Below are 27724 nucleotides of genomic sequence, written 5' to 3' on the forward strand. Positions count from 1 at the left end.
ATTTTAGGCTTTGTGGGCCATGGGTCTTTGTTACATATCATTTTTTTCTTTCATTAACAAAAAACCAAACTCTTCTAAATGTAAAGACCATTCTTAGCCCAAGGGCCATACAATGGCAGGCGTCAGACCAGATTTGGCCTGCAGGCTGTAGTTTGCTGACCCCTGATCAAGTGAATTGGTTATCTATTGCTGTATAACAAATTATTCCCACAATTTAATGTCTTAAAATACAAAACAATATTATCTCAGAGTTTCTGTGGGTCAGGAATCCAGGGCATGGCTTATCTGGTTACCTCTGACTAGAAGTCCCTTAACAGGCTGTAATGAAGGTGTCTGGGGTGCAGTCACATGTGAAACCTCAACTAAGAGAAGATATGTTTCTGAGCTCACTCGTGTGGTTTTTGGCAGAATTCAGTTCCTCCAGGGCTGTTGGTCAGAGGTCTCTCTCAGTTCCTCGTCAGGAAAGCCTCTTCATAGGGCAGCTGGATTCTATCATAGCGAGTTAGCAAGAGAGAGCAAGAAAAAAGCATGCAAAATGGAGGCCATAATCTCTTCGTAACCTAATTTCAGAAGCAACTCCCATCACTTTTGCTGTATTATATTCATTAGAAGTGAGTTATTAGGACCAGTTTGCACACAAGGGCAGGGGATCCCACAAAGGTGTGACTACCAGGAGGCAGGAATAATTGGGGTCACCTTAGAGGCTGCCTGCCACATCTATCCACCCAGAGTTTTCTGCAACTTAAACAAAGCATGCTTTATTCATCAGGCTTTTGATAAAAATATTGAGAAAAAAGTGTTCATGACAGAGTCTCGTGGCATGATTTTTACCTCTCAGATTGACTCCAATCCACTAACTAATACTATGAATATTGTTGGTTGCATACCTGTAAATTCTCAATTGTGGTGTGATCTAACTATTTTGTCGTCATATCCTTGGAGATCTCAGGGGATATTTTAGTCAAATATATTTTAAAAATCACACTATGCATTACTGGAGAGGTGAAATCAAGTTAAAATAAGCTGTAAGGACTGTCTTGAAGAATAAAATAAGTCATTGCAATACTATAGCTCAAAGGATATAATAAAGAGAGGACCAGTTCCATCAGCCTTACCTTCATGACAGGCAGGTTTAGAGATGATTGCATCTTATATGAGCCTCGATTTTTTTTGTTTTGTTTTTTGCGGTACGCGGGCCTCTCACTGTTGTGGCCTCTCCCACTGCGGAGCACAGGCTCCGGACGCGCAGGCTCAGCGGCCATGGCTCACGGGCCCAGCCACTCTGCGGCATGTGGGATCTTCCCGGACCGGGACACGAACCCGTGTCCCCTGCATCGGCAGGCGGACTCTCAACCACTGCGCCACCAGGGAAGTCCGAGCCTCGATTTTTTTAACCAACTAGTGAAGCTGCCTTTCTTCCACTTCCATTTGTGCTCTCCTAGAAAGATTTACATTTTTAAAAAAAATAGCCAACCGACCAAATCAGGGATAAATTATAGTTTATAAATATTTTGACAGTAAGTCACAATTATGGTCAGATTCAGGGACCTTTTTTTCTTTTTTTTTTAAATTAATTTATTTAATTTATTTATTTTTGGCTGCGTTGGGTCTTCGTTGCTGCGCGGGCTTTCTCTAGTTGTGACGAGCAGGGCTACTGTTCATTGCGGTGCACGGGCTTCTCATTGCAGTGGCTTCTCTTGTTGTGGAGCATGGGCTCTATGCGCGTGGGCTTCAGTAGTTGTGGCACATGGGCTCAGTAGTTGTGGTTCACAAGCTTAGCTGCTCCGTGGCATGTGGGATCTTTCCAGACCAGGGCTCGAACCCGTGTCCCCTGCATTGGCAGGCAGATTCTTAACCACTGAGCCACCAGGGAAACCCCAGGGACCTTTTAAAATTAGAGAATACCAGTCATTAACACCTGCCATCTAGATAGCAACGATATACCAATGTTCCTACTGCTTCAAGAAAGAAGTATAATACTCTAACCAGATTTGACAATATAAAGTGCCATAGTTTTAAGTGCTGTATCACTCAAACTTCATTCTCACCGACAACCCAAATAGTTCGCGACTCTTTCTCCATCAAGTAATATAATAATGACTACTTACTGGGTGCATACTATGAGCCAAACAGAGTGCTAAACAAGTTTATATGGATTTTCTTATTAATTTTTCTTAATTCTGGGAGGTAGGTACTACTATTATGTGCATTTTACAGAGAAATTAAGCATCTTGCCTGTGGCATTTACCATTCAGCTGGTAAATGATGAAGCCAAATTTTAAAGTCCAATAGCCTAAGTCCAGAGTACTTCTTAAAGCAGAGGCACAAGAGTAGCATTTGCTTATTTGAAAACTGCTAAGGAAAGTTTTCCTAGGAAACGTGGTTGAACAATTTACTAGTTATTAATTATTTTTTTTGTTTGACACCACTAGATGGCAACATTTTCAAAAGTTTTTATTGCTTAAGGTGGAAAAGTAACTCAACTTTATTACCATTTAAAAAATTCAGCTTTATTGAAGTATAATTGACAAATAAAATTGTAAGATATCTAAATTGTATATTGTGATGAATTGATATACATATACATTGTGAAAGGATTCCCCCCCTTTTAGTTAATTAATCTAGCCCTCACCACACAGATTTATTTTTAATATTTTTTCTGGAATATTTCATTTCTACTCCCTTAGCAAATTTCATTTATACAATCCAGTGTTATCAACTATATAGTCACCATGTTTTACATTAGATCCTCAGGCTTTACTCATCTTATAGCTGAAATTCTGTACCTTTTTACCAACTTCTCCTCATTTACCCCACCCCCCAGCTCCTGGCAACCACTTTTCTACTTTCTGTTTCTATGAATTTGACTTTATTAAAAAAAAAGATTCCACATGATCCACATGAGTGATGCCATGCAGTCATGCAGTTATTTGTCTGTCTTTGTCTAGCTTATTTCACTTAGTATAAGACCTTTAAGTTCTAGCTATGTTATCACAAGTGGAGAGATTTCCTTTCTCATGGCTGAATACTATTCCATTGTGTGTGTGTGTGTGTGTGTGTGTATATATATATATATATATAAACAATGCATATATTCTATATATATTACATTTTCTTTATCCGTTTATTTGTTGATGGACACTTAGGTTGTTTCCATATTTTGGCTATTGTGAGTAATGCTACAATGAACATGAGAGTGCAGGCATCACTTCAATATTCTGTTTTCATTTCTTTTCAATATACACCCAAAAGTGGGATTGTTGGATCATATGGTAGTTCTATTTTTCATCTTTTATGGAGCTTCTCTACTGTTTTCCATAGTGGCTGTACCAATTTACATTCCCATAAACAGTGTACAAATGTTCTCTTTTCTCCATATCATCACCAATACTGTCCATCTCTTGATTTCTTTGATGATAGCCATTCTAACAGGTGTGAGGTGGTACTTCATTGTAGCTTTGATTTGTACTTTTATGATAATTAGTGATGTTGAGTACCTTTTCATGTTCCTGTTGGCCATTTATATATCTTCTTTGGAAAAATGTCTACTCAGTTCCTCTGCTTGTTTTTAAATTGGATTGTTTGGTTTTAAGCTATTAAGTTGTGTGACTTTATATATATTTTGGACATTAATGCTTTATCAGATGTGTGATTTGCAAATATTTTCTCCCATTCCATAGGTTGTCTTTTTATATTGTTGATGTTTTCTTTTGCTGTGCAGAAGTTTTTTAGTTTGATGTATCCCACTTGTTTATTTTTGCTATCATTGTCTTTCCTTTTGATGTCAAATCTAAAAAATTATTACCAAGACCAGTGTCAAGGAAATTACCCCCTATGCTTTTGCCTAGGAATTTTATGGTTTCAGGTTTTAAATTCAAATCTTTAATTCATTTTGAGTTAATTTTTGTGAATGGTGTAAGATAGAAATATAGGTTCTTTTTTATTTTTTTGCATTAGTCTGTCCAGTTTTCCCAACATTTATTGATGAGATTAGCCTTTCCCCCTTGTATATTCTTGGCTCCCTTTGTCATAAATTAAATGACCATATATGCATGCGTTTATTTCTGGGCTCTCTATTCTGTTCCACTGATCCATGTGTCTGTTTTTATGCCAATACCATACTGTTTGGATTACTCTAGTTTTGTAATATAGTTTGAAAGCAGGATGCATGATGTCTCCAGCTTTGTTCTTTATATATGTGTGTGTGTGTGTATATATACATATATATATATATATTCTTTTCTATATATACTATCGTGTCATTTGCAAATAGAGACAATTTTATTTTTTCCCTGGTTCCCTTTTATTTCTTTTTTGTGCCTAACTGCTATGGCTAGGACTCCCAGTACTATGCTGAATAAGAGTAGTGAGAGTGAGAATCCTTGTCCTTTTCCTGATCTTAGAGGAAAAGCTTTCAGCTTTTCACTGTTGAATATGGCGTTAACTGTGGCTTGTCATATATGGCCCTTATTATTTTGAGGTACATTCCCTCTATAGCTACTTTGTTGAGAGTTTTTATCATAAATAGATGTTGAATTTTGTCAAATGCTTTTTCAGCGTCTATTGAGATGATCATTATGATTTTCATTCTTCATTTTATTAATGTGATGTATTACACTGATTGATTTGTGTATGTTGAACCATCCTTGAATCCCAGGAAAAAATGCCATCTGATCATGGTGTATGATCCTTTAACTGTTCTGTTGAATTAAATTTGCTAATATTTTGTTGAGTATTTTTGCATCTATATTCATCAGTGATATTGGTCAATTTTCTTTTCTTATAATATCCTTGTCTGGTTTTGATATCAGGGTGATGCTGGCCTTATAAAATGAGTTTGGAAGTGTCCCCTCACTTTCTATTTTTTGAAAGAGTTTGAGAAGAATTGGTATTAGTTCTTCTTTTTTTTTTTTTTTTTTTTTGCAGTACGCGGGCCTCTCACTGTTGTGGCCTCTCCCGTTGCGGAGCACAGGCTCCGGACGCGCAGGCTCAGCGGCCATGGCTCACGGGCCCAGCCGCTCCACGGCATGTGGGATCTTCCCAGACCGGGGCACGAACCCGTGTCCCCTGCATCGGCAGGCGGACTCTCAAACACTGCCCCACCAGGGAAGCCCAGTTCTTCTTTTTTTAAAAAATAAATTTATTTATTAATTTTTTGCTGCATTGGGTCTTCATTGCTGCGTGCGGGCTTTCTTTAATTTCGGCAAGGGGGGGGCTACTCTTTGTTGTGGTGCGTGGGCTTCTCATTGCGGTGGCTTTTCGTTGCAGAGCTCAGGCTCTAGGCGTGCAGGCTTCAGTAGTTGTGGCTCACGGGCTCTAGAGCGCAGGCTCAGTAGTTGTGTCACACAGAATTAGTTGCTCCGCAGCATGTGGGATCTTTCCAGACCAGGGATCGAACCCATGTCCCCTGCATTGGCAGGCAGATTCTTAACCACTGTGCCACCAGGGAAGTCTATTAGTTCTCCTTTAAATGTTTGGTAGAACTCACCAGTGAAGCCATTTTGTCCTGAACTTTTCTTTGTTGGGAGGCTTTTGATTACTGATTCAATTTCCTAACTAGTAATTGGTCTGTTCAGATTTTCCATTTCTTCATGTCTCAGTTTTGGTACACTGTATATTTCTAGGACTTTATCCATTTTTTTATAGGTTGTTTAATTTTTTGGCATCAATTTTATTATTGATTGGTTTTCTATGAATGAATTATTTATCTTTGATTGGCCAAATTATAATTGCTTTACTTGTAGGAAACATTTTCAGTGGTGTAATATAAAATGGCAGAGATTTAAGTGGACAAAAATTGGAGTGTTATGTGTAGTGTTTGTGTGGGGTTTTTTGGTCAAAATTAGTAAACTTTACTTAAACTTCAAAAAATAAAATAATAAAAAGAGTAGCTTTTGCTTTGCTCTTCAGAAGGATCAGATGTAACAACCCACAGTAGGAACTACCCCTAAGAAGTTAAAATACCCTTTACCCCAAATCAAGCCACATGCAAGAAGGATCCTGGATTTGGGGACAGGTCTGGTGTAGGTGGGGCAGGAAGGAAAACACCACAGCGGGTGAGTGGGTTCTGAGACAGCACAAGTGGAGAGCAAGACAAAAGCCCTGGCAGAAATGGAACCAGAACTTCAACAGGAAACTCTGTCACAAGGAGCTATGTACAAAGGAGCCGGACTGGGGCCTGCACCCCGTGGGGAAGGGGAGGAATGCAGAGCATCCTGAAGCCGCCCTTTACCTTGCCAGGTGCCACTGCCCACTGCTCACCCTCAGTTCTCCTCATCATTGTCATCTGGGCTGATGGCTGGGCTGGTGAGGCTATGGGGGGGCTGGTGGGCGAGTAGCTAGGGGAGGTGGGCAAGTAGGTCGAGCCTTTGGGGGAAGCAGGAGATTAGGTGGGGCTGGTGGGTGAGTACTTGGGGGGTAGGAGAGTACTTGGGGGAGGTGGACAAATATTTTGGGCTTGTAGGTGAGTACTTGGGAGAAGTCGGGTGTACTCTGGTGAGCTGTGGCTGTAGGAAGGACTGGTTGGGGTGTACTTTGCCAGAGGTCGGGCTGTAGCTGGGAGGGCTGGGGCTGTAGCTGGGCGAACTTGGGGTATAGATGGGAGACTGTAATGTGTATCGTGGGCTCAAAGGGGAGTAGCTTGGCGAGGTCGGGGAGAAGCTGGGTGAAGTCGGAGAGTAGCTTGGAGCAGTTGGGCTGTAGTTGGGGCTCCTCAGTGTGTAGTTGGGACTAGTAGGTGAGTAACTGAGGGATGTTGGGCTATAGCTGGGTGACATCTGGGTGTAATTAGGACTGGTTGGAGAATAGTTAGGGCTGGTGGGCAAGTAGCTTCGGGAAGCTGGTGAGTAGCTGCTTGGTGATGTAGGCGGGTAGCTGGGCAAGGTAGGAAAGTAGCTGGGTGAAGCTGGTGAGTAGCTGGGAGGGGTTATATATATCTTTATTCTTTTTCAGATCCTTTCCCTTATAGTTTATTACAAGATATTGAATATAATTTCCTGTGCTTGACAGTAGGACCTTGTTGTCTATTTATTTTATATATAGTAGTTTGTATCTGCTAATCCCATACTCCTAAGATATACACCCCCCTCCTTCCCCTTTGGTAACCAGAAGATTGCTTTCTATGTCTGTGAGTCTCTTCCTATTCTATAAATAAGTTCATTTGTATCATTTTTTTAGATTCCACATATAAGTGATATCATATGATATTTCTCTTTGTCTGACTTACTTCCCTTAATATGATTATCTCTAGGTCCATCCATGTTGCTGAAAATGGCATTATTTCATTCTTTTTTATGGGTGAGTAATATTCCATTATATATATATAAATACCACATCACCTTTATCCATTCATCTGTTGATGGACATTTAGGTTGCTTCCATGTCTTGGCTACTGTAAATAGTGCTACTATGAGCATTGGGGTGCATGTATCTTTTAGGATTGAGTTTTGTCTGGATATATGCCTAGAAGTGGGATTGTTAGATCATATGTTAACTCTATTTTTAGTTTATAAAGGAAGCTCCATACTGTTTTCCATAATGGCTCATACCAATTTACATTCCTACCAACAGTGTAGGAGGGTTCTCTTTTCTCCACATCCTCTCCAGCATTTATTTAAATAATAGACTTTTTGATGATGGCCATTCTGAATGGTGTGAAGTGATACCTCATTGTAGCTTTGACTTGCATTTCTCTAATAATTAGCAATATTTAGCATCTTTTCATGTGCTTGTTGGCCATCTGTATGTCTTCTTTGGAGAAATGTCTATTTAGATCTCCTGAACAGTGTCAAGTACTTTAAAAGCACTTTTCAGAAAAACAAATTTTAGTGACTTTACAAGTAAAATTTGTACTGCCTGGAATGGAACTCTCCTCCTTTACATCATACACTCTTGTACATATTTTAAGGCCTAACTTATATATGTATCTTCTTCTTCTGTGATGCCTCTCCTACTAATGCAGACAGATTCTTCTAACTGCATCATCACAGCATGATCCATTTGATCCTTTGATACATTACATATGTACCAGTGATATACTGATGTGTCTATACTTCCACTTCATTGGGAACATCTCATAAGCAGTCTTTTGAAATTCATATTTGTAAACCTCTCCCCATCCCACCCCAGTCTCCATCCATAGTGCTTAGTATTGTATCTGACACGGTAGTTTTACAATACCTGAATTTTTAAAAAAATGACATAATATTTTAACATATCACAACCTATTTATCTAATCCTCTACCAATGGCATTTGTGTCCCCCCACACACTTTTTTGTTATTACATACAATGCTTCAGAAAACATCCTTGTTCCTGTCTTGTATGTGCGTGAGAATTTCTTTAGGAGTTCTAGGGGCAGAATTTGTGGATCACAGAGTACATATAATATGTGTAATTTCAATCATAGTTGACATTTGGTACTCATACCCTCCTATACTTTGGGAACTTCCTATTTTGTTAATATGGTGGGAGGCAGAGCCTACTTTCCACTATAAACACTAAAAATGTCAAATACTTGCTATCTCAGCTTCCCTTGCACCTAGGGTGTGGACACATGATCTTGCCCGGGTACTTGGAATTGGGAGTTAATGAATCAGGTGAGAGGAACTCTGGATCACTGTGTAGGTCATTGCACAAGATTAAATTTTATAGCAGTAGTGGCACCCATGCTATTGGGTGGCATTTAGTATGCAAAGATAGTTCTGTTTACTATGTAGGCTTCAACAACTGTTGTTTGGTGAAATCACAGTGGGGTTCTCATTAAACCAGTTGTATGATGTGATTTTTGGCACTGTTTTTGGTGCAAAGCCCTGTCTCTAATTGTCTAGGCTTCCTAATGATTCTATGAGCTACCACAAATCCTTTTAATAGTTTCCTATTTTGCATAAATCAGTTGAACTTGGTTATTTTTAGTTTCCAACTAAAAATGCTGACTGTTATAGAGGAGCACCAGGAGTGGGCAGGGAGTGTTGTTTCTAAATATGCTAAAGAGTTTTAAAAAAAAGAAATGACATTCTCAAATTTTTAACTTAGGGCATAGACTGAAAATTAGCTAAAAGAAATCTGACCAGTGCATATGATAATGGAATCTGAGCATGCTAGACCAATAAAAAGGAAGAATATAATTTAAGATTTAGCAATTTACCTATAAGGGTACCCTATTCAGAAATTTGATTTCTAATTCACTAGCTTAAACGTCTGGGAGTGGTTTTAACTGTTTTCTGTTTTAGTTGACTTAAATCTAGACTATAGTTCATATTAAAATAGATTGACATACCATAAAGAACAAAAGAAAAAAGAATTAAAGATTTGGGAGGTAGGCGTGTTGGATTAATTTGTTATATGCCTCTTACTCTCCTCACTCCTAACTGTATTCCTAAAGTGGGTCCAGAGACAATTTCTTTACCAAATCCTTGAGAAATACATGAGACAGGAGAATGCCAGCATCTTATATACTCCCTCCATTTCAGTGAGGATGAAAAGATTCTAGGTTAGCAAAAGTTAATTAGAAGCACTTAATCAATAGAGGCAAATGGGCATGATTACCATAAAGGTAAATAGTAAATCCTTGATCATAAGACAAAGTGACTACTTGATCAGAGCTTCCCATTATGAACCATGTGTTATCAAATCAAAGTAACCCAACAGTTGGTCATGTCCAGAAGTATTCTATCATCAAATGGAAGTGATATAAAAGGAACCAAGCCTGAGAATATCCAAGACACAAGTAAGTTGCACAAGCGGATAACCCACATTCTGAGCCAGCTATCTGCCACACTGTCATTTTCCCCTCAATCTCATTTAAGTTCTTGTGGGGAGTTTCTTAATACCTAAATATTTGACTCTGGTTAACAGATTAGTCTACATGATTTTCTGGCACCAAGTGGAAGTAAACTGCTACTGCCTTACAACTCCACTCAAAGTTGACACTAAAGGAACATAAGAAGGAATTCCTCCTAATGGGTGGAATGTTGAGTATTTCAGGTAAATCTCCAGACTTCATGGCAGGTGTGGCCTGGGTAATGAATCTATGCTCATTCAACATCATTGGCTAATGGACCTGGAAGGAGGAAGATAGGAATCTTAGAGACAAGGAGGTTTGAGAAGAAAAATGCATGGATAGACCTCTTCTAATGGACCCAATCCTTCAGGAAAAGAGGCTATGCATGGATGTAGCAACATCAATGTTTACTTCTGAAGGCTGATTTGGTTACCATTGCTGAATGCCTAACTTGCCAACAGAAGCACTTATTCTCAACGTTTTATGTGATAAATCCATTAGTTTTTTATTGCCACATAAAAATTATCACAAAATTAGCAGCTTATAACAACATAGTTATTATTTCACAGTTTCCATAGGTCAGAATTTTACACATGGCTTAGCTGAGTCCTTTACTCAGCGTCTCACAAGGCAGCAATCAAGGTGTTGGCCAGACTACATTTTTATTTGGAGGCTTGACTGGGGAAGAATCCAATTCTAAGCTTATTCAGGTTGTTGGCTGTATGACTGAAGGCCCTGGCTTTTTGCTGGTTATTGTCTGGAGGCTATCGACATTTCCTTGGCATGTAGTCTTCATGAACATGGCCACTTACTTCATCAAATCCACAAACAAAACTGGCTTTTTTGGGCATGTGTTGTATGCTGTCACATAAGGTCCTGTGCTTAGAAGGCCCACACTTGGTTTAATGCTCTTCTGTAGCTGTTTTGAAATCCTTAATAATTTTTAAACAAGGGGTCTCACATTTTGCTTTTGCACTGGACCCCACAAATTATGTAGCCAGTCCTACCTGCAAGGAGAGTCCATTGCTCCAGTGTGTTAAGGTAGAGATTTTTATAACATGATGTAATCATGAAAATGATATCTTTTGCCATATAATATAATGTAGTCACAGGAGTGCCATTCCATTACCTTTGCCATAATCTACTGGCTAGAGCCAAGTCACAGACTCTGCCCACACTCAAGAGGAGAGGATTATACAACAGCATGAATACCAGGAGGTAGGAATCCCAAGAGCCCTCCACTTAGGGTCTTCCTGCAATAGTACCATAAACGAGTAGAGTAGGTGGAGAGCAGGTAGCTAGAAAGGATATAGATTGTATTTCTCTCTGCCATGATTTTGGTAGCACCCTGATTGCGTGGAGTTTCTGACTATCTTATTTACTGTCATTTTAACCCACACAGCATTGCCTCCAAGGAATTGATTTTATAGTTTACAGTTTATTCCTTACCACCTGCCTTATAGGTTGTTAGAAATTACTACTGAAGCCTAACTTATGGTGTTAGGTGGGAATGCAATATCTTGAGAGGTCAGAATGTTGTTTTGCATAATGTATTGTATGCTTGACACCAGCAAAAAATACGTGGTACAGTTTTTCTGAGAGTCAGAATGCATGGGTCTGAGAATCAATGACTATAAGTGATGGTTCACAAAAAGATACCTAATGCCCTACTTATACATTTTTTGCATCCTGTCTTCAGAACACTAATTTTTAATGGTTTAGAGGTCTTAATATCTAAAATAAATGGTTATACCAGGGGGAAAAGTAAAGTTTAATTGAACTGAAGGTGGAAAGAGTTAACTGGCCACAATTCATTCCACTTGACAAAGAAGGAAAAAAGGTGGTTGGATGTTGCAGAGATGATTTATTCTATTTTTGAAGGGTAATAGGCTTGTTGCTGCACAATGAGAGTAAAGAAGAATATTGATGAAATCCTTTCTTCACAATTTTTATAATTCTTCTTTATTTTTCTTTTCTGATTTCATTATCTGAGAGCTCTGGTACATTATTGAAAAGCAGGGGCTTTAGTGGGTATCTGTGTATTGTGACCCTAAAGAGAATATTTCTAGTTTTTTGGTCATGAAGTATGATGCTTATGGAAGGTTTTTATTAAATGACCTTCAGTTAAGCCCATTTTCTTCTATTGTTTGTTTGCTATTTAAAAAAGAATCATGAATGCATATTGACTTTTTCAATGCAGTTTTTCCTCAATGGAAATAGTCATGTTATTCTTTTAATCTATTAATGTGGTAAATCACACCAATTGGTTTTCTGAGCTTGAACCATTCTGGAATTCCTGGAATAAACCCTACTTGGTCACCTCTAGCTCTAGCTCTTCAGTGCTGAATTTGATTTGTTAATTTTCTATTTAGGATTTTGCATCTATACTTATAAATGGCATCCTAATACAATTTTCCATTCTTGTATTGTCCTTGTCCGGTTTGATTTTGAAGGTAAATTAGGTAGTATATTAGTCAGGGTTCAGTTTGAGGCAACAGAATACACACTATGTAAAAAGGGAATTATCCTATAGGATATTAATGGCTTACTTAGAGATACATTGCTAGTGCTGAAAAAGAGATTTTATCTGAATTTCCAGGAACTACACCCAAATCCATATTGCAGAACTGGGTCATCAAAGTAGGTACTGCCAGTGCTGCAATCAAGAATTTGAAAAATTAAGATGACATGATACTATACGTAGAAAACCTTAAAGTCTCCACCAAAAAACTATTAGAACTAATAACTGAACTCAATTGGCTAATGATATTGAGCAGCTTTTCATATGCTTATTGACCATTTGTATATCTTGTTTGGAGAACCATCTATTTGGATCCTTTGCTTCTTTTAGAATTGGGTTATTTATCTTCTTACTATTAAGTTGTAATAGTTCCTTTTATATTTTAGTACAACTCAGATATGCGATTTACAAAATTTTATCTCATTCTGTGGGTTGACTTTTTACTTTCTTAAGGGTGTTCTTTGGAGCACAAATGTTTTTAATTTGATAAAGTCCAGTTTATCTATTTTTTCTTTTGTCACTTATGCTTTTAGTGTCGTATTGAAGAAACCATGGCCTAATCCAAGGTCATGAAGATTTTGCCTATTTTTTTGGACATATATACACTACCAAACGTAAAATAGATAGCTAGTGGGAAGCAGCTGCATAGCACAGGGAGATCAGCTCCGTGCTTTGTGACCACCTAGAGGGGTGGGATAGGGAGGGTGGGAGGGATGGAGACGCAAGAGGGAAGAGATATGGGGACATATGTATATGTATAACTGATTCACTTTGTTATAAAGCAGAAACTAACACACCATTGTAAAGAAATTATACTCTAATAAAGATGTTTAAGAAAAAAAGCACAAAAACGATTATGCCTATTTTCTTCTAAAAATTTAACAGTTTTTGCTCTCACATTTAGGTCTTTGATATATTTTGAGTTAGTTTTTGTGTTTAGTGTGAGGTAAGGGTCCAACCTCATTGTTTTGTATACAGCTATTCATTTGTCCCAGCACTATTTGTTTATAATGTTGTTCTTTCCCTATTAGTGGTCTTGGCACCCTTGCCTAAAATCTGTTGATCATGGCTGTGTGGCTTCATTTCTGGACTCTCATTTCTATTACCTTAATTTATATGTTTACCTTTATGCCAGTACCACATAGTCCTGATACTGAAACTTTGTGGTAAGTTTTTTTTTTAATTAATTAATTAATTAAATTTTGGCTGTGTTGAGTCTTCTTTGCTGTGCACGGGCTTTCTCTAGTTTTGGCTAGCAGGGGCCGCTCTTCGTTGCAGTGCGTGGGCTTCTCATTACGGTGGCTTCTCTTGTTGCAGAGCACGGGCTCTAGGCGCACAGGCTTCAGAGTTGTGGCTCACGGGCTCTAGAGCGCAGGCTCGGTAGTTGTGGCTCGCAGGCTTAGTTATTCCGTGGCATGTGAGATCTTCCCGGACCAGGGCTCGAACCTGTGTCCTCTGCATTGGCAGGCGGATTCTTAATCACTGCGTCACCAGGGAAGTCCTGTGGTAAGTTTGGAATGATCATCTTACTTCCAAATTTATATTAGTTTTGACATTTACACATAATTTGTTTATCTTGGGTTGTACTTAAGAGGTAGTCAGCACTAGTATATCCTTATAATTATGGAGTTTTATGGTTAGAGGCAATAAAGCATAATGATTATGGGCATAGGAGTTTAGAATCAGAGAGACCTGGATTTGAAATGATTGTACCACTTCCCGATGTGGAAACTTGTATAATCCTCTCTGAGCTTCAGTTTTCAATCTTAAGATGGGAACAATAATACTTACATTAGTAGATTTTTGTGAGGATTAAATGAGTTAATATATAGAAAATGCTCAGTAAATATAGGCTTTATTTTCTTGGACAGAATGTCAATTTGCATTACATGTTTATCATGTGTGTACAGTGACAGTATATTGGTTTCTACTTTGATTAAGAAAATAGAAATAAGCTCCCAGATGTTGGGAGCTCATTTTTCAACAAATATGAGAAAAAAATGGGAGCTCATTTCTCCAGAAGAGGAGAAAAGTAAAGCAAAAGTGCCTGTGGAGAACTGTGGGGAGGAGGAGGCAAAAAGAATCTAGGCATGGTCATTCTCCAGGAATTTAAGAAAATTTTTTTCTCTAATAATTCTTTTAAAATAGTTTAAATAGTTGGTCTGCCTTCAAAGGCTTGTAGCCTCTTTTGCGGGCATCAAGGAATGTACTTTCAAACAACCTCTTGGAATCCCTTCTCAGAACTTATTATTGAGTATGGGCCTCTGTGAGAGAGAGCAGGGTAGGTTTCTACTTAACCTATGTCAGCTCTCAGATCATAATTTCAGCTGTATTTTAAAACATAATTTTTTAAAAACCCATAAATCTTTAAAAAACAAATATAGCAAGAGTTCAAAGGACATAGGTTAAGCATTTTCCAGCATGTAGGGACAAATCTACTAAATTCAGGCATTAACACTATTACTGTATTGAAAAGGTCTTGGGCTCTTTTTCTGTTATTTTTGGGAAACTATTTGTTAGCAATTTTGTTTTCCAAATTACTCCTGGGAGGAAGCTTCAGTAGCCTTATCCACAAGAAGTTCAAGTGAAAAGAAAGCCTGTTGGGGATTTTGAACAGTCAGCGATACAACACGAGGTGGCACTCTCATCCCAGTGAGTGTTGTAGAGCAACACGTCAGATAAAGAATACACAGCTTCAGGAGACTGTGGTAGGTCTGAACGCCATTGGGTGACTGCCTGACAGACTGAACAGCTAATGGGGCACAGAGCCATAGATGAGATTGAGAAAGTACGCTGGTACAGTTGGGCAGAGGGCAGAAAGTAGTATAGCAACCACCTGAGAAAAATAACTAGTGTCTGGACAGTGCTTTATAGTACACTGATTAGTTACCTTTACTATTTATTTAATCTTTATAACAATCATCTTTTCACTGCTGCTCCATACACAAGCCTAAAACAAACATTAGATAATGACACTGCTATGTAGAAATAATGGATCCCTGTGGTCCTCATGATAAAATCCCACTTTGTCTCCAGTCTTCACCCTTTCTTCATTACTGAAATATATGAAGTTCCTGAAATGCATCCTACTCTCTTTGTCTCTGTGATTTTGTGTATGATGGCATTCTACCTAGAACATTCTTTGTCCTTTCATCTTCATGGATGATTCCTGCTCCACCTTTCTGAGTCAACACAAATTTTACCTCCTAGAAGGCTTCCTTGACCACCTCCACTGGGCAGTAATGTGACAATTGAAGCTAACATACGTGAATTACTTAACAGGGTATAGATGTCTAACAAATGGCATCTATTGTCATCGTACAAATCCAGTCAATCATTTTCATTTATTTGTTCATGAGTATTTACTATTTTCAGGGTCCATTTTCAGGTCCATTATGTTTTTATTGTTAGGTAATTACCAGAATGCCTCAATATTTCCAGTGTGGAATTTTCCCCTTTATGCAAGTGTAAGGTGACATTTCCTGTTTTGTTTTCAGTGTTGTTTCTGATTAATTCATCCAATAAATGATTTCTCAGTTTCTATGTACAAGGTGCTGTTTCTAAGCACTGAGAGTATAAGATATAAAAATGGATAGCATAATGGAGAATTTATTGTATAGTGATTCTTAATTATTCTTCAAAATTTCAAGATTAAATTGCATCATTTTTATAATGGTATCTTGGTAATAATGATGATTTTCCTGGATTATAACCGATAGATTGTTTTCTGCTATTTTCTAACTATAGTTTATATTAGTAATTCCCAGATGGATTAACTATTGCCCACAGTAAAACTCCTCCGCTAATTAACACTGCCTCAAAAAATCCTCTTGATATTTATTATTATATCTTTGGATTAAAAAAAGTCCCCAAACTCATTAGACGATCTTAATGTCAACCATAAAGTTTGTCCCTTTTTTGAGATCTTGTGGAGAATTGTGAACTAAGGCCTTTGAATAGTCACCGTCCTGGCAAGAATCAGCAGACATCTCAAAGTAGGCCATTGAGAATAGGACTGCTTACAAAGGTGTGGGGAGAGTTTAGAAAAGCAAACTATCCCTGGTTTAGCAAAATGGGGGGATGGTACTTCTCCTAGGCTTCAAGAAGCAAGAAAAGGGAGCAGATACCAGGAATGAGAGAGGGCAGCTATAGGGAGAGGACTGCCTGACCAGGGCTAAAGCTTCTACAGAGAGATACAGCCCATTCATGGTGACCAGCAGGCAGGGAGCCTGGGAAATTAATATCCTCACCTCATTCTCTTACCAACCCCAATCCGCCACCAGGGCTTTCTATTGACAGAATCCCCTGGAATCTAGAGGACAAGCAATTCAGCTGCTGCAGTTCACGCACGTCAGTCTCGTGTGACACAGATGAGGGTGGAGAAGGGCATAGTGTGGATCTGGAGAAGCAAGCGGAAGAAACTCAACACAGGCCTTAACTTGTTCATAAACCGAGAAACCTAGCAATTCATATTTTTTATTAAAAGAAATATGAATTTATCCCTAAACGTTGTTATCATTTCTGTAAATCAGTCCTCTTTTCATGAAAAAGTATCCTCTCTCCCTACTTTTTCTATCCCCAGTTCATTCAGTGAACATTTATCAAATTCTTCTTTGGGCAGGTATTGGTAGCACAGAAATAAAGACACAGTGTTCAATCTCAGGGTCACACCATTGGATGGGGGTTAAGAGAAATAAATAAACCATCACCTTATGAGCACTGTAAGCATGATGAATTAGGGGAAAGCACAAGGGCAATGGGAACTCACAAGGTCACTACCTCAAATTACAAATTGTCTGGGAAGGTTTCCTGGAGGAGGTGATTTAGGCAGACTCCTTTGTCAAGTTTAATTATTTAGTTTCTCTTTTTTCCCTGTATTTATTTAATTCTTAGATCTTTAGTCTAAGATCTATGGTTGATTATGTGACTATGCGTTTTCTTTTCTTGCTGCTTTTCCAATTTCACCTTCCTAATTATTTTTTTTAATGGTTAAGATGATAAATTTTATGTTATGTGCATTTTAGTACAATAAAAAAGAAAACGTAATAGATTATTATTAAGTACAGAAAAATATAAAGCAGAACAATATTAAGTCATGATCCTGTTTACTAGGAACAACTACTTGAATATTTCCCATTGTTTTTATTTATTCATTTAAATTTTTAGTTTTTTAATTGAAGTATAGTTAATTTACAACGTTGTGTTAGTTTCTGGTATACAGCAAAGTGATTCAGTTACACACACACATATATATGTGTGTGTATATATATATATATATATTCTTTTTCATTTTATGTTATTACAAGATATTGAATATAGTACCCTGTGCCATACAATAGAACCTTGTTGTTCATCTGTTGTATGTACAGTCGTATGTATCTGCTAATCCCAAACTCCTAATTTATACCCCCCCCTTTCCTCTTTGGTAACTCTAAGTTTGTTCTCTGTGACTGTGAGTCTGTTTCTGTTTTGTAAATAAGTCCATTTGTATCATATTTTAGATTCCACATATAAGTGATATCATATGATATTTGTCTTTCTCTGTCTGACTTACTTCACTTAGAATGATAATCTCTAGGTCCATCCATGTTGTTGCAAATGGCATTATTTCATTCTTTTTTATGGGTGAGTAATGTTCCATTGTGTACATATGCCACATCTTCCTGATCCATTCATTTGTTGATGGGTATTTAGGTTGCTTCCATGTCTTGGCTTTTGTAAGTACTGCTGCAGTGAACATTGGGGTGCATGTATATTTTCGATTTAGAGTTTTCGCCTTTTCCAGATATATGCCCAGGAGTGGGATTGCTGGATCATATGGTAATTCTATTTTTATTTTCTTAAGGAACCTCCGTACTGTTCTCCATAGTGGCTGTAACAATTTACATTCCCACCAACAGTGTAGGAGGGTTCCCTTTTCTCCACATCCTCTCTAGCATTTATTGTTTGTCGACTTTTTAACGATGGCTATTCTGACCAGTTATCACCTTCTAATTCTTAATTATACTTTATTAGGCTGCTTAAAATGGATATTTTTTGAAATACAAATTGCTGGACCAATCTCTGGAACTATTTTTATCATCTTGCATTTGGAATGACCATTGTGATACCATTTTATTTGACTGATTTTGGGAGGGAGCAGGGAATTTTAGTGTTTTTGGATTTCTTAATTAAAAGCTGGGCTAAAGACATTCTATGTAAATGTAATTTACTTATGCAAGTATTCGTGTAACTCTGGTGAAAAGGAGGACCCTATCTGCATAGGACATGTATGTTCATGTAGTTAAGTTTTAATACTGTTTTGAACCACCATGAACATAAATTTTGGGGCACATCTCTGAATCCTGTCTTTAGATAAACTGCAAAGTATGGATTACCACGTCAAATGGTGTGAATTTTTTTTTTTTTTTTTTTTTTTTGCGGTACGCGGGCCTTTCACTGTTGTGGCCTCTCCCGTTGCGGAGCCCAGGCTCCGGACGCGCAGGCTCAGCGGCCATGGCTCACGGGCCCAGGCGCTCCGCGGCATGTGGGATCTTCCCGGACCGGGACACGAACCCGCGTCCCCTGCATCGGCAGGCGGACTCTCAACCACTGCGCCACCAGGGAAGCCCCCGGTGTGAATATTTTTATGTTTCTTGATTCATATTGCCATATTGTATTCAGAAAGTTTGTACACTATTGTACACAAATGTCACATGCTTTCACTATCACTGTGAATGATATAGTTTTGATATTTTATAATTTTGCTTGCTCCTTCTTGTTAGCTGGCTGTTCATGGCAGCTTTGCTATAGCAGTGGCCTTTTATCCTGACAACAGCAATCCGTTCCAGTTCCCACTTTCTTTATATATTCCCAGAAGTAACATTATTGTGCTGCTTCAGAAATATGAGAAGCTGTAGCGCTACCCACTGCTCAGAAGTCTAGGTCCCATACTATTCTTCTATTCTGTGCATGTTTGAAGTTTTCTATCATATGTTCTGATGATCTCATATTTTCCCTTTGTCCATTTTCCACTGACGTTAGAGTTTTTGTTGATTAAGAGCTAAATCACCTGGTCTGTCATGCCCAGAGTCAGAAATCTCCATTATCATTATTTTAATCTCTGTTTTAACTTTGGTTATGTGTTCTTTTTTAAATTCATTTTTTTTTGCTCTCTCTGTCTCTCTCTTTAATTGGAATATAGTTGACATACAATATTATTTTAGTTTAAGGTATGCTACATAAAGATTTGACATTCACTTTCTCTCTCTTTTTTCTTGATCAATTATGTCAGAGATTCGGACATTTTGTTAATAATGTTAAAGAACCATGTTTTGTGTTTAATGAATTTATCTGTTGCATCTTTCATATTCCAGCAACTTCTGCTCTTATCCACATTACATATATTAGACCTCCTTCTGCTTTCTAATTTCCTTCTAATGCTCCCTTTGGTAGATTTTAGCAGGAATTAGCTGACGAGAGAGAAATGCAATTTTCAGAGTCTCAGTCCCAGCTTTACAAAATAGAGAAAAGAAGAATGGATTTGGAGTTGAGAGCTAATCGTTTAAGAACCAACTAATATGATCCAAATCATCCATTTTTGGAATTTAACTTTTATTTTCCAGTGGAGAAAAATTAAAAAATTATTCCCCGCGGCCAGCCCTCCCTACTTTTCTCTCCTCCGCCTCTTCCTCTTCCTTCTTTTGTTATAGCTCTAGGCACAGGTAAAATAATGATTATATATAGAAGGATTAGAAAGGCTATACTATTCAAGTCTTTCTTAGTATATATTATATTCTCAAAACTGAATTTGCTGCAAGATTTAGTGAACTGCTCTTGAACTAACAGCATGGTGCTTAAGTCAGATCTCCATTTGAATTCTGACTAACTTACTAACAGGGGCTATGGCCTTGGGTAATTTACCTAACTCCTCTAAGCCTCAATTTCCTTTCTTTGCGGTGAGGGTTAAGTGAAATAATACTTGTAAAAGTCAGTTCTTGGCACATGATAAGGGCTCAGTAAATGCTAGTTTTTTATTATAATTATACATACCAACCACTGTGGAATAATTTTCCCCTCATAGAAAACACAGCAGAAATGCCTATCATCTATTAATGCCCTGAAGTCCAAAGGTAGAAGAACTTAATGTTTAAAAGCTACCATGGCCATGGAGTGAACATTACGTGAAAAAACAAATATTTGGATAAACACCAAGAAAGCCACAGGTGGTTAAAATATTAGCTGGCTGACAAAATAATTCAAGTTGCTTAATGGTGTACAAAGGCAATGCAAAAATACTCTTTAGATGTGTAATATTTTTACCTGTAAGTTCTTTCTAAGGTATCTAAGAATTAGGGAAATAAGATATTTTTATATCATAAGTGCATGAGTTATACTCACCTTGAAGAGATTTTTGATTCCTAGAAGTCAAAGAAAAAAAATTTTTACAGTGTTATTTTTTCTTTTATATGAATACATTACTTGTAAATTTCTTGCCTTATAACTTATGGATCATTTAAAATGCATTAGGCATTTAAGTAACTCTGCAAGAAGCAGCATTAATTCTGTTGGACTCCTGGCCCCTATTGAAACTGGGTAGCTTTCTTTGCACAAGCCTATATGCTAAGTAGCAGTCAAAGACCTGTGTAATTAATTCAGTTCTGTTCCACAAACTTGATCTGAGCACCTGAAATACGCCAAAGGGGTTTGCAAACAGAACTGTTATCCATGAACCAAAAGGCTACGTGTGCATGTATTGCTGGAAGAAGATAGCAGAGCACACAAATTGAAACCACCATTAGGGGCAACCATTTAGTAAAGGACCAGACATCTGGGGAAACATAATTTACTAATAGTAATTAATGTAGAACTTTTTGGTTAATTAAAGATAATGTTTCTGAAAATTCCATGCCTTTCTTTTGAGTACTCTGGTATTTTCCAACTTAGTTTCTTCTTTTTATTGCTTTCTTGCTAAACTTGTTCTTTTTCCTCTCAAACTCTGATTTGCTTTAAGCTTGTAGAATTAAATTAGGCCTGTTTAATACTGTTGCTAATCAGACACTTGCCACAATTATAATTTCAGTTGCCTTTGAATTGTGATTCACAACCAATTAAGTTAAAGTAACATTAATGTACTCTAACTTTGTCTGCCTACCAGCACTGTGATGTGGGAGAGGCTGGTAATCTTCAGGTTTTACAGATGATGACTGAGTATCAGATAGGTTAGAAAACCATCAAATTGCAGAGCAGTTTAAAGCAGACCAGAGATTAGAACTCAGGCTCCCTAACTCCCTGTTCAATCCCCTTTGTATATTCAACAGAATTTTGTCACCGTTTAAATAATGTTGCAGAGCCTTCCCACATACCCCAAAGAGCAAATGAGAGATTTAAGTATTCTAGTGTTTGGTCACCCTGTCAAAATGCATTTGCATCATTTATCTTTTGAAAATTTTCATGGAGTGTGTTTAATAGAAACAAGATTGCTTTAACTTTGTTGTAAGAAGCCATCTGGAGCTCTTGGTATACACAGTGTAACTGGGTAAACATTGGAAATAATTTGTAAATTGATGAGACAACAGATAAAATGAAAAACAAGATATTAGGAATTTATATAAAGAAAATCCTTAGAATATATAATTTTTCTATAGAAGTGCTATAACTACATTATAGAATATCTGGATACTTCAATGGAGAAAAATTATGGTTCAGTTCTAGAAATGTAATCACATCACTCCTTTGCTTTCTAGTTTACACTCTTTCCCCCATATATCTACTTAAAAAAAAAACATAATTATACTCACAGTACACATATAATTTCCATTCTGACTTTACTTAATGTCATAACATGCGTTATACTTTCAAGTGAGAAAATCCAAAAGGAAAAGTTAAATTTTCAAATACTTTAACTGTGAGTCAGTTATAAATTGGTCACTGAAAGGATTAAGTTTTAAACATGAAAGCCTTTTAAGTGAAAGTTATTAAACCAAAGTGAGAAGATAATTATAAAATAGGGCTTATTATTAAAAATGAAATGAAACATATTTTTAATGTAAAGCACTTAACAATATAAACTGTGTGTCTTTTAATTTGGCAATTCTCTAATTTGCCAGGAAAGTTTTTTCTTGTGCATTTCCACATGCAAACATTTTTTCCTAGTTAGCCTAAAACACCTAACTACTATTTTTAGGGGGTTGGTGGAATTTCACTGTTTTTTCTCTCTTCCCTGTCTACTTTCTGATTTCCTCACTCTGCCTTCAGGGATCACCTTCCAAATAAACTCTGTGCATCTGTCTTGGTCTCAGAATCTGTTTTGGGAGAAACCAAACTGAGACAGTGGTCCAGGAGGGTTTATTTCTCAGAAGGAGACTTGAATAATAGAAATGTCCTGTGATGGAGCAAGCCTTGTGAATATCTGAAAGAAGAGAAATGAGCAAATCTAAAGGAGGTGGGAGGTGGGAATGAGCTGGAGGTGGGAACATTCTTGGCCATTGTGAAGAATAGCAAGGACACTGTATGGCTGGAGTGGAGCATGTGAGGGGAGAGTGGTAGGAGATACCTTGGGAGGATTAGTCTGGGGCTGATCCTTGTGGAGTATGATAAGTCACAGTGTCACAAGAAGCCTTTGGGTGGTGTAAGCTGGCTAACAATATAATATGATTTAAGTTTCAAAAAGATTATTCTGGAGATTCTGGTTACATGTAGAATATTGAGCACACACATTTATCTCTACTCTATCAAAACAGTAAAGAAATAACAAAAACATAAATTCATAAGGACAAAGAGAACTGGGAAGTAAGTAACAGTGCATAAGAAATAGGCAACAAAATTTTGAGATCTGGAAAGTGGATAGAAAAGATGTAACATTTAACAGACGGGCAAAAGCTGAAATTTAAGAAAAATGGGGAGAGAGGCTGTTAAGGGTTGAACTGTGTCTGTTAAAAAAATGACATATTGGGGCTTCCCTGGTGGCTCAGTGGTTAAGAATCCGCCTGCCAATGCAGGAGATAGGGGTTCAATCACTGGTCTGGGAAGATCCCATATGCCGCAGAGCAACTAAGCCCGTGCGCCACAACTACTGAGCCTGCGTGCCACAACTACTGACGCCCTTGCGCCTAGAGCCCATGCTCTGCAACAAGAGAAGCCACCGCAATGAGAAGCCCACGCACCACAAGGAGGAGTAGCCCCCGCTCGCCACTTAGAGAAAAGCCTGCGCGCAACAACGAAGACCCAATGCAGCCATAAATAAATAAATAAATGACATCTTGAAGTCCTAACCCCTAATACCTCAGAATGTGATCATATTTTGAAATAGGATCTTTGCAGATTTAACCAAATTAGGAGGAGGTCATTAGTATGGACCCTAATCCGACATGACTGGTGTCCTTATAAAAAAGAGAAATTTGAACACAAAGGCATACACATACAGAGGGAAAACACATAGGGAGAATGTCTTGGGGAATGTAGAGAACTGGAGTAATATATCTACAAGCCAAGGAATTGCTGAGGCTACCAGAAGCTAGGAGAGAAGCCTGGAACAGATCTTTTCCTAGTGCCTTCTTGGAGAGTATGACCCTGCTGATACATTAATTTTGGACTTCTGTCCTCCTCCAGAACTGTGAGACAATAAATTTTACTTGCTTTAAGTTACCCACTTTTTGGTATTTTGTTACAGCAGCCCCAGCAAACTTGTATACAGGCCAATAAAAATCAAGCTGATATATGCCACAGAATTTAGGCTATCATCATAAATGGAAGAAACTAGTAACTTTAAAGGTAGATATGAAAGATGGTTGGTTTAACTGAAGAATTAAATGAAATTAGAGAGCACTTATCTCTTCAGATCCCCCTTCTCTCTATGCATCCAGGTGACAAACCTTCCCTTATTATACTAAATTACTGAAAATTTAGTCAATAAAGTTGCTGAACCAGAAAATCTCTGAACTCAGATAGAAGCAAGGATGAGATGCCGTATTGAAAATAGGGAACATAAATGAAAGTCAGCATTTTAAGTAGTGAGATCCCAACTCCCTTTTCTCCACTGATGGCCAGAAGACTGGTTGCCAAACTTCTATATCTAAGCAGGAAATTAGGAAAATTTCTCTCTGAAGAAGCAAACAGACCCAAGAGTAAAGGACAACAAAATGTCTGGATTATATGATCACCCTGAAGCAAAGCGCAGAGTCAATACTTTCCACAAAGACTACAAAATCTCCAAATAATATTTATTGTCTAATTTTAAAATATGTATGGAAAACCAAAATTCACTAGACATTTGAGAGGAGTCTCTTACATGGGAGATGAGAAAACAAACAAACAAACAAACACAATCAGAGGATACAGAAAATACCAGTAGCAGAAGAAAACAAAACAAAGCAAAAATCTATAGTTAGAAAAGATAACACAGAGACTATGAAACAAGAGACTATCAAAACATGAACTGAAAAACTAGAAATAAATTTAAAATATGATAGAAGGAAAAAGAAAAACCAGAATTTGGATTGGAAAACAAAGTTGAAGAAGTAGCCCAGAAAGTAGAACAAAACTACAAGGACATACAAAATGGGAGGGAAATGATGAGAAAACTAGAGCATTTGTACAAGAGGTTCAATATTCAAACTATAAGATTTGCATAAAGGGAAAAAGGAAAAGAGGAAATTGTCACTGAAGCAATGCAAGGAAGTTCCTTAGACCTGAAGGACATTATAACTGACCCTCGAAGAATACAGGTTAGAACTGTGCAGGTCCACTTACATATGACTTTTTTCAGTAGTGATGGTACAATACTACACGATCCATGGTTGGTTGATGTCCATGTGCAGATGAGGAACCACGGATAAAAAGAAACGACTGTAAAGTTATACACAGATTTTTGCCAAAGATCAGCATCCCTGACCCCTGTGTTCTTGAAGAGTCAACTGTAATTACTGTTTTGAAAAGGCCAAATTATGATCCAGTTCAATGGCTGAAAAAAACTCATACCATGATACTTCGTGAAATTCTAGAACACTGGTGACAAAGATTCAAAAGCTCCCAGCAAGGATAGCTATTTAATTTCTGCAGCTCAGTGAAAAATCAAAATACTTATGGGGCTCCTTGTTAAAAAATTATTAAGAATTTCAAGACTGCAGCAGCAGAGCATTAAACCAAGTATGGATTCCTTCTGGGTGCAGGGTCCTGTATGATTGCTCAGGCCACATGCATATGAAGTGGCCAAAGATTCCAAGAAGAAAAAAATATCAGGAAATCAGAACAAATACTTCCCTCTTCCCCATCATTCTAAGCTACGGCCGTGACTCTTACTTCACTCAGGATATAGAAGCAATCAGAAGACAACTACCTCATCTTTCCAACCCCAAAATTACCATCTTGTCTTCACCTATTCTTAAACTTTTTATTCTCTTATTCAGTGGCTGAACTATCCTAGCTCCTGTCTAAAGACTATTCTTCAACTTGTGTGCTGGATCCCATAACATCTGGCCTATTCAAGGATTTTCTCCTTCATTTAGATCCTTTCTCCTGCACCATTCGTTTTTGCCTTTCTTTTGGATCACTCGCATCAGAATATAAATATCACCACTATCTTTAAAAAGTCTCACTTGGCCCAAGACTTCTAGCTACAGCGTCATTTCTTGGCTCCCCTTTATAGCAAAATTCAGGAAAAAAGAGTTGTCTTTACTTATTATTCCACATTTACTTCTTAACTCCCGCTCCAGTTCTCTCTTCAGTCAGGCTGATAGCCACATGACTCCACTGGAAGTACTACTAATCAACAATGACCCCATCTTTTCAAAACTAATGGTCAAATCTCGGGCCTCATTTTCCTGAAAATTTCAGGGGGATTTGAAATAACTGTTCATTTCTTTATCCTTAATGTTTTTTATGGGACATCACACTCTTCTAGTTTTCCTCCTACTTCATCGACCACTTCTCTTTCCTCTGCTGACTCCCCCCTTATATCTGAGCTTGGATTATTGGTGTAACGCAGAGCTCAGTCCTTGGTCTTCTTCTTTTTCTCTATCTAAGCAATTAATTTTATCTCATGGTATAATTACCATCTGGCATATCCCATATTTAAATCTTCAGCCTTGGCTTCTCCTTTGAGTTTAAATTTATATATCCAAATGCCTACTTGAAATCTTCTTGGATGCCTAACAGGTAACTGAGATATAACATATCCAAAATAGAACTCAGTTCCTTCTCCCAAATCTCCAGTCTCAACAACCCAATGAAATGGACCCATCATTTACTCAGTAGCTTTGGCCAAAACATAGCAATTATCCTTGATTCATTGCTTTCCCTTACATGCCACATCAAATCCATCAATCGAGTCATGTTGGTTTTAATTCCAAAATATGTCCTGAATTTGATGATTTCTCACCACTTCTACCACTACCCTGGACTCTCCCTTAAACAACTGCAATATCTCCTAACAACTCTCCCTAATAGCTGCTTTCCGTATAGCAACCAGAATAATGTTGACAAAACCCTATAGTGTAAGAAATATTTTTATTACTCTCTTTTACATATGAGAAAACTGGATCTGAAAATGGTTAAGGAACTTAGCCAAGGTCACACAGCTAGTAAATGGTGAAACTAGAATTTAAACCTTGATGCTTTTCTGGAGCATCCTTCCCTCTCCCCACCCCTGTGCACTTATACGCTTTTGTGTTTATGTCCATGATGCCTATCTTTGGGCCTGAGTAGCACCTGACACACAGTAGGCACGTAATAAATATTTGTTGAATTAATTAATGAACATCACCTAGAACACAGTGACTACTCAATAGTTTTTATAATAGTGTCTAGAATAAAAGCTCCCCAGAATTTAAGATTTTAGAGGAGGAATTTTATAAGGCATTTTATTCATATAGAACCTCATAATTTGCTATTACATATACTATTATATAATATTTATTGTGAAGGAGTAATATTAAGTTTGCTATATTTTCTGCTCAAAACCCTACATTGCCTTTCCATTTCACTCAGGGTGAAACTTGAAATCCTTTCAATGGCCAGTGGGATGCTATATTATCTGCTGTCATTACCTGTCTGACTTCTTCTCCTTCTAGTCCCTGTCTCTTTGGTCACCCTGTTTCAGACACACTGACTTTTAATATTCCTCCCACACATCAGGGGTGCTCCTGTCTCAAGAGCCTTTGCACTAGTTGTTCCCTTCGTCTTGAACACTCATTCCCCACATACGTATGTGGCACCTACCTTATCTCTTTCAAGTGTTTTCTCAGATAACACATTCTCAGTGAAGTCTACTCTGACTGTCTTGTTTAAAATTGCAAGCAATCTTATGTTGCCTGCACTCCCAATCTCCCTTTACCTGCTCTAATTTTAATTTTTCCATAGTACTATGCACCCTCTAAAATATTATGTAATTTACTTATTTATTACATTAATATTGTCTGTCTACCTGTGCTAGACTGTAAATTTCAT

General features: G+C 37.7%; 1 protein-coding gene across 7 annotated transcripts in view; it reads left to right on the forward strand.

Moving 5' to 3' along the window:
* The window catches only part of ALB (albumin), a 140251-nt gene that overhangs the window by 55243 nt on the left and 57284 nt on the right, over positions 1-27724 (forward strand). For 2 of the 7 annotated variants that reach the window (XM_070045581.1, XM_060299467.2), the window contains one exon: positions 7250-7296. The exons of the other annotated variants lie outside the window; for them this stretch is intronic. The gene's annotated coding sequence lies outside the window, so the exon portion shown is untranslated. The remainder of the gene's footprint in view (positions 1-7249; positions 7297-27724) is intronic. 7 annotated transcript variants of the gene reach the window in all.

Source organism: Globicephala melas, chromosome 5 (genome assembly GCF_963455315.2).
Source record: "Globicephala melas chromosome 5, mGloMel1.2, whole genome shotgun sequence".
In the NCBI taxonomy this organism is placed as follows: Eukaryota; Metazoa; Chordata; class Mammalia; order Artiodactyla; family Delphinidae; genus Globicephala; species Globicephala melas.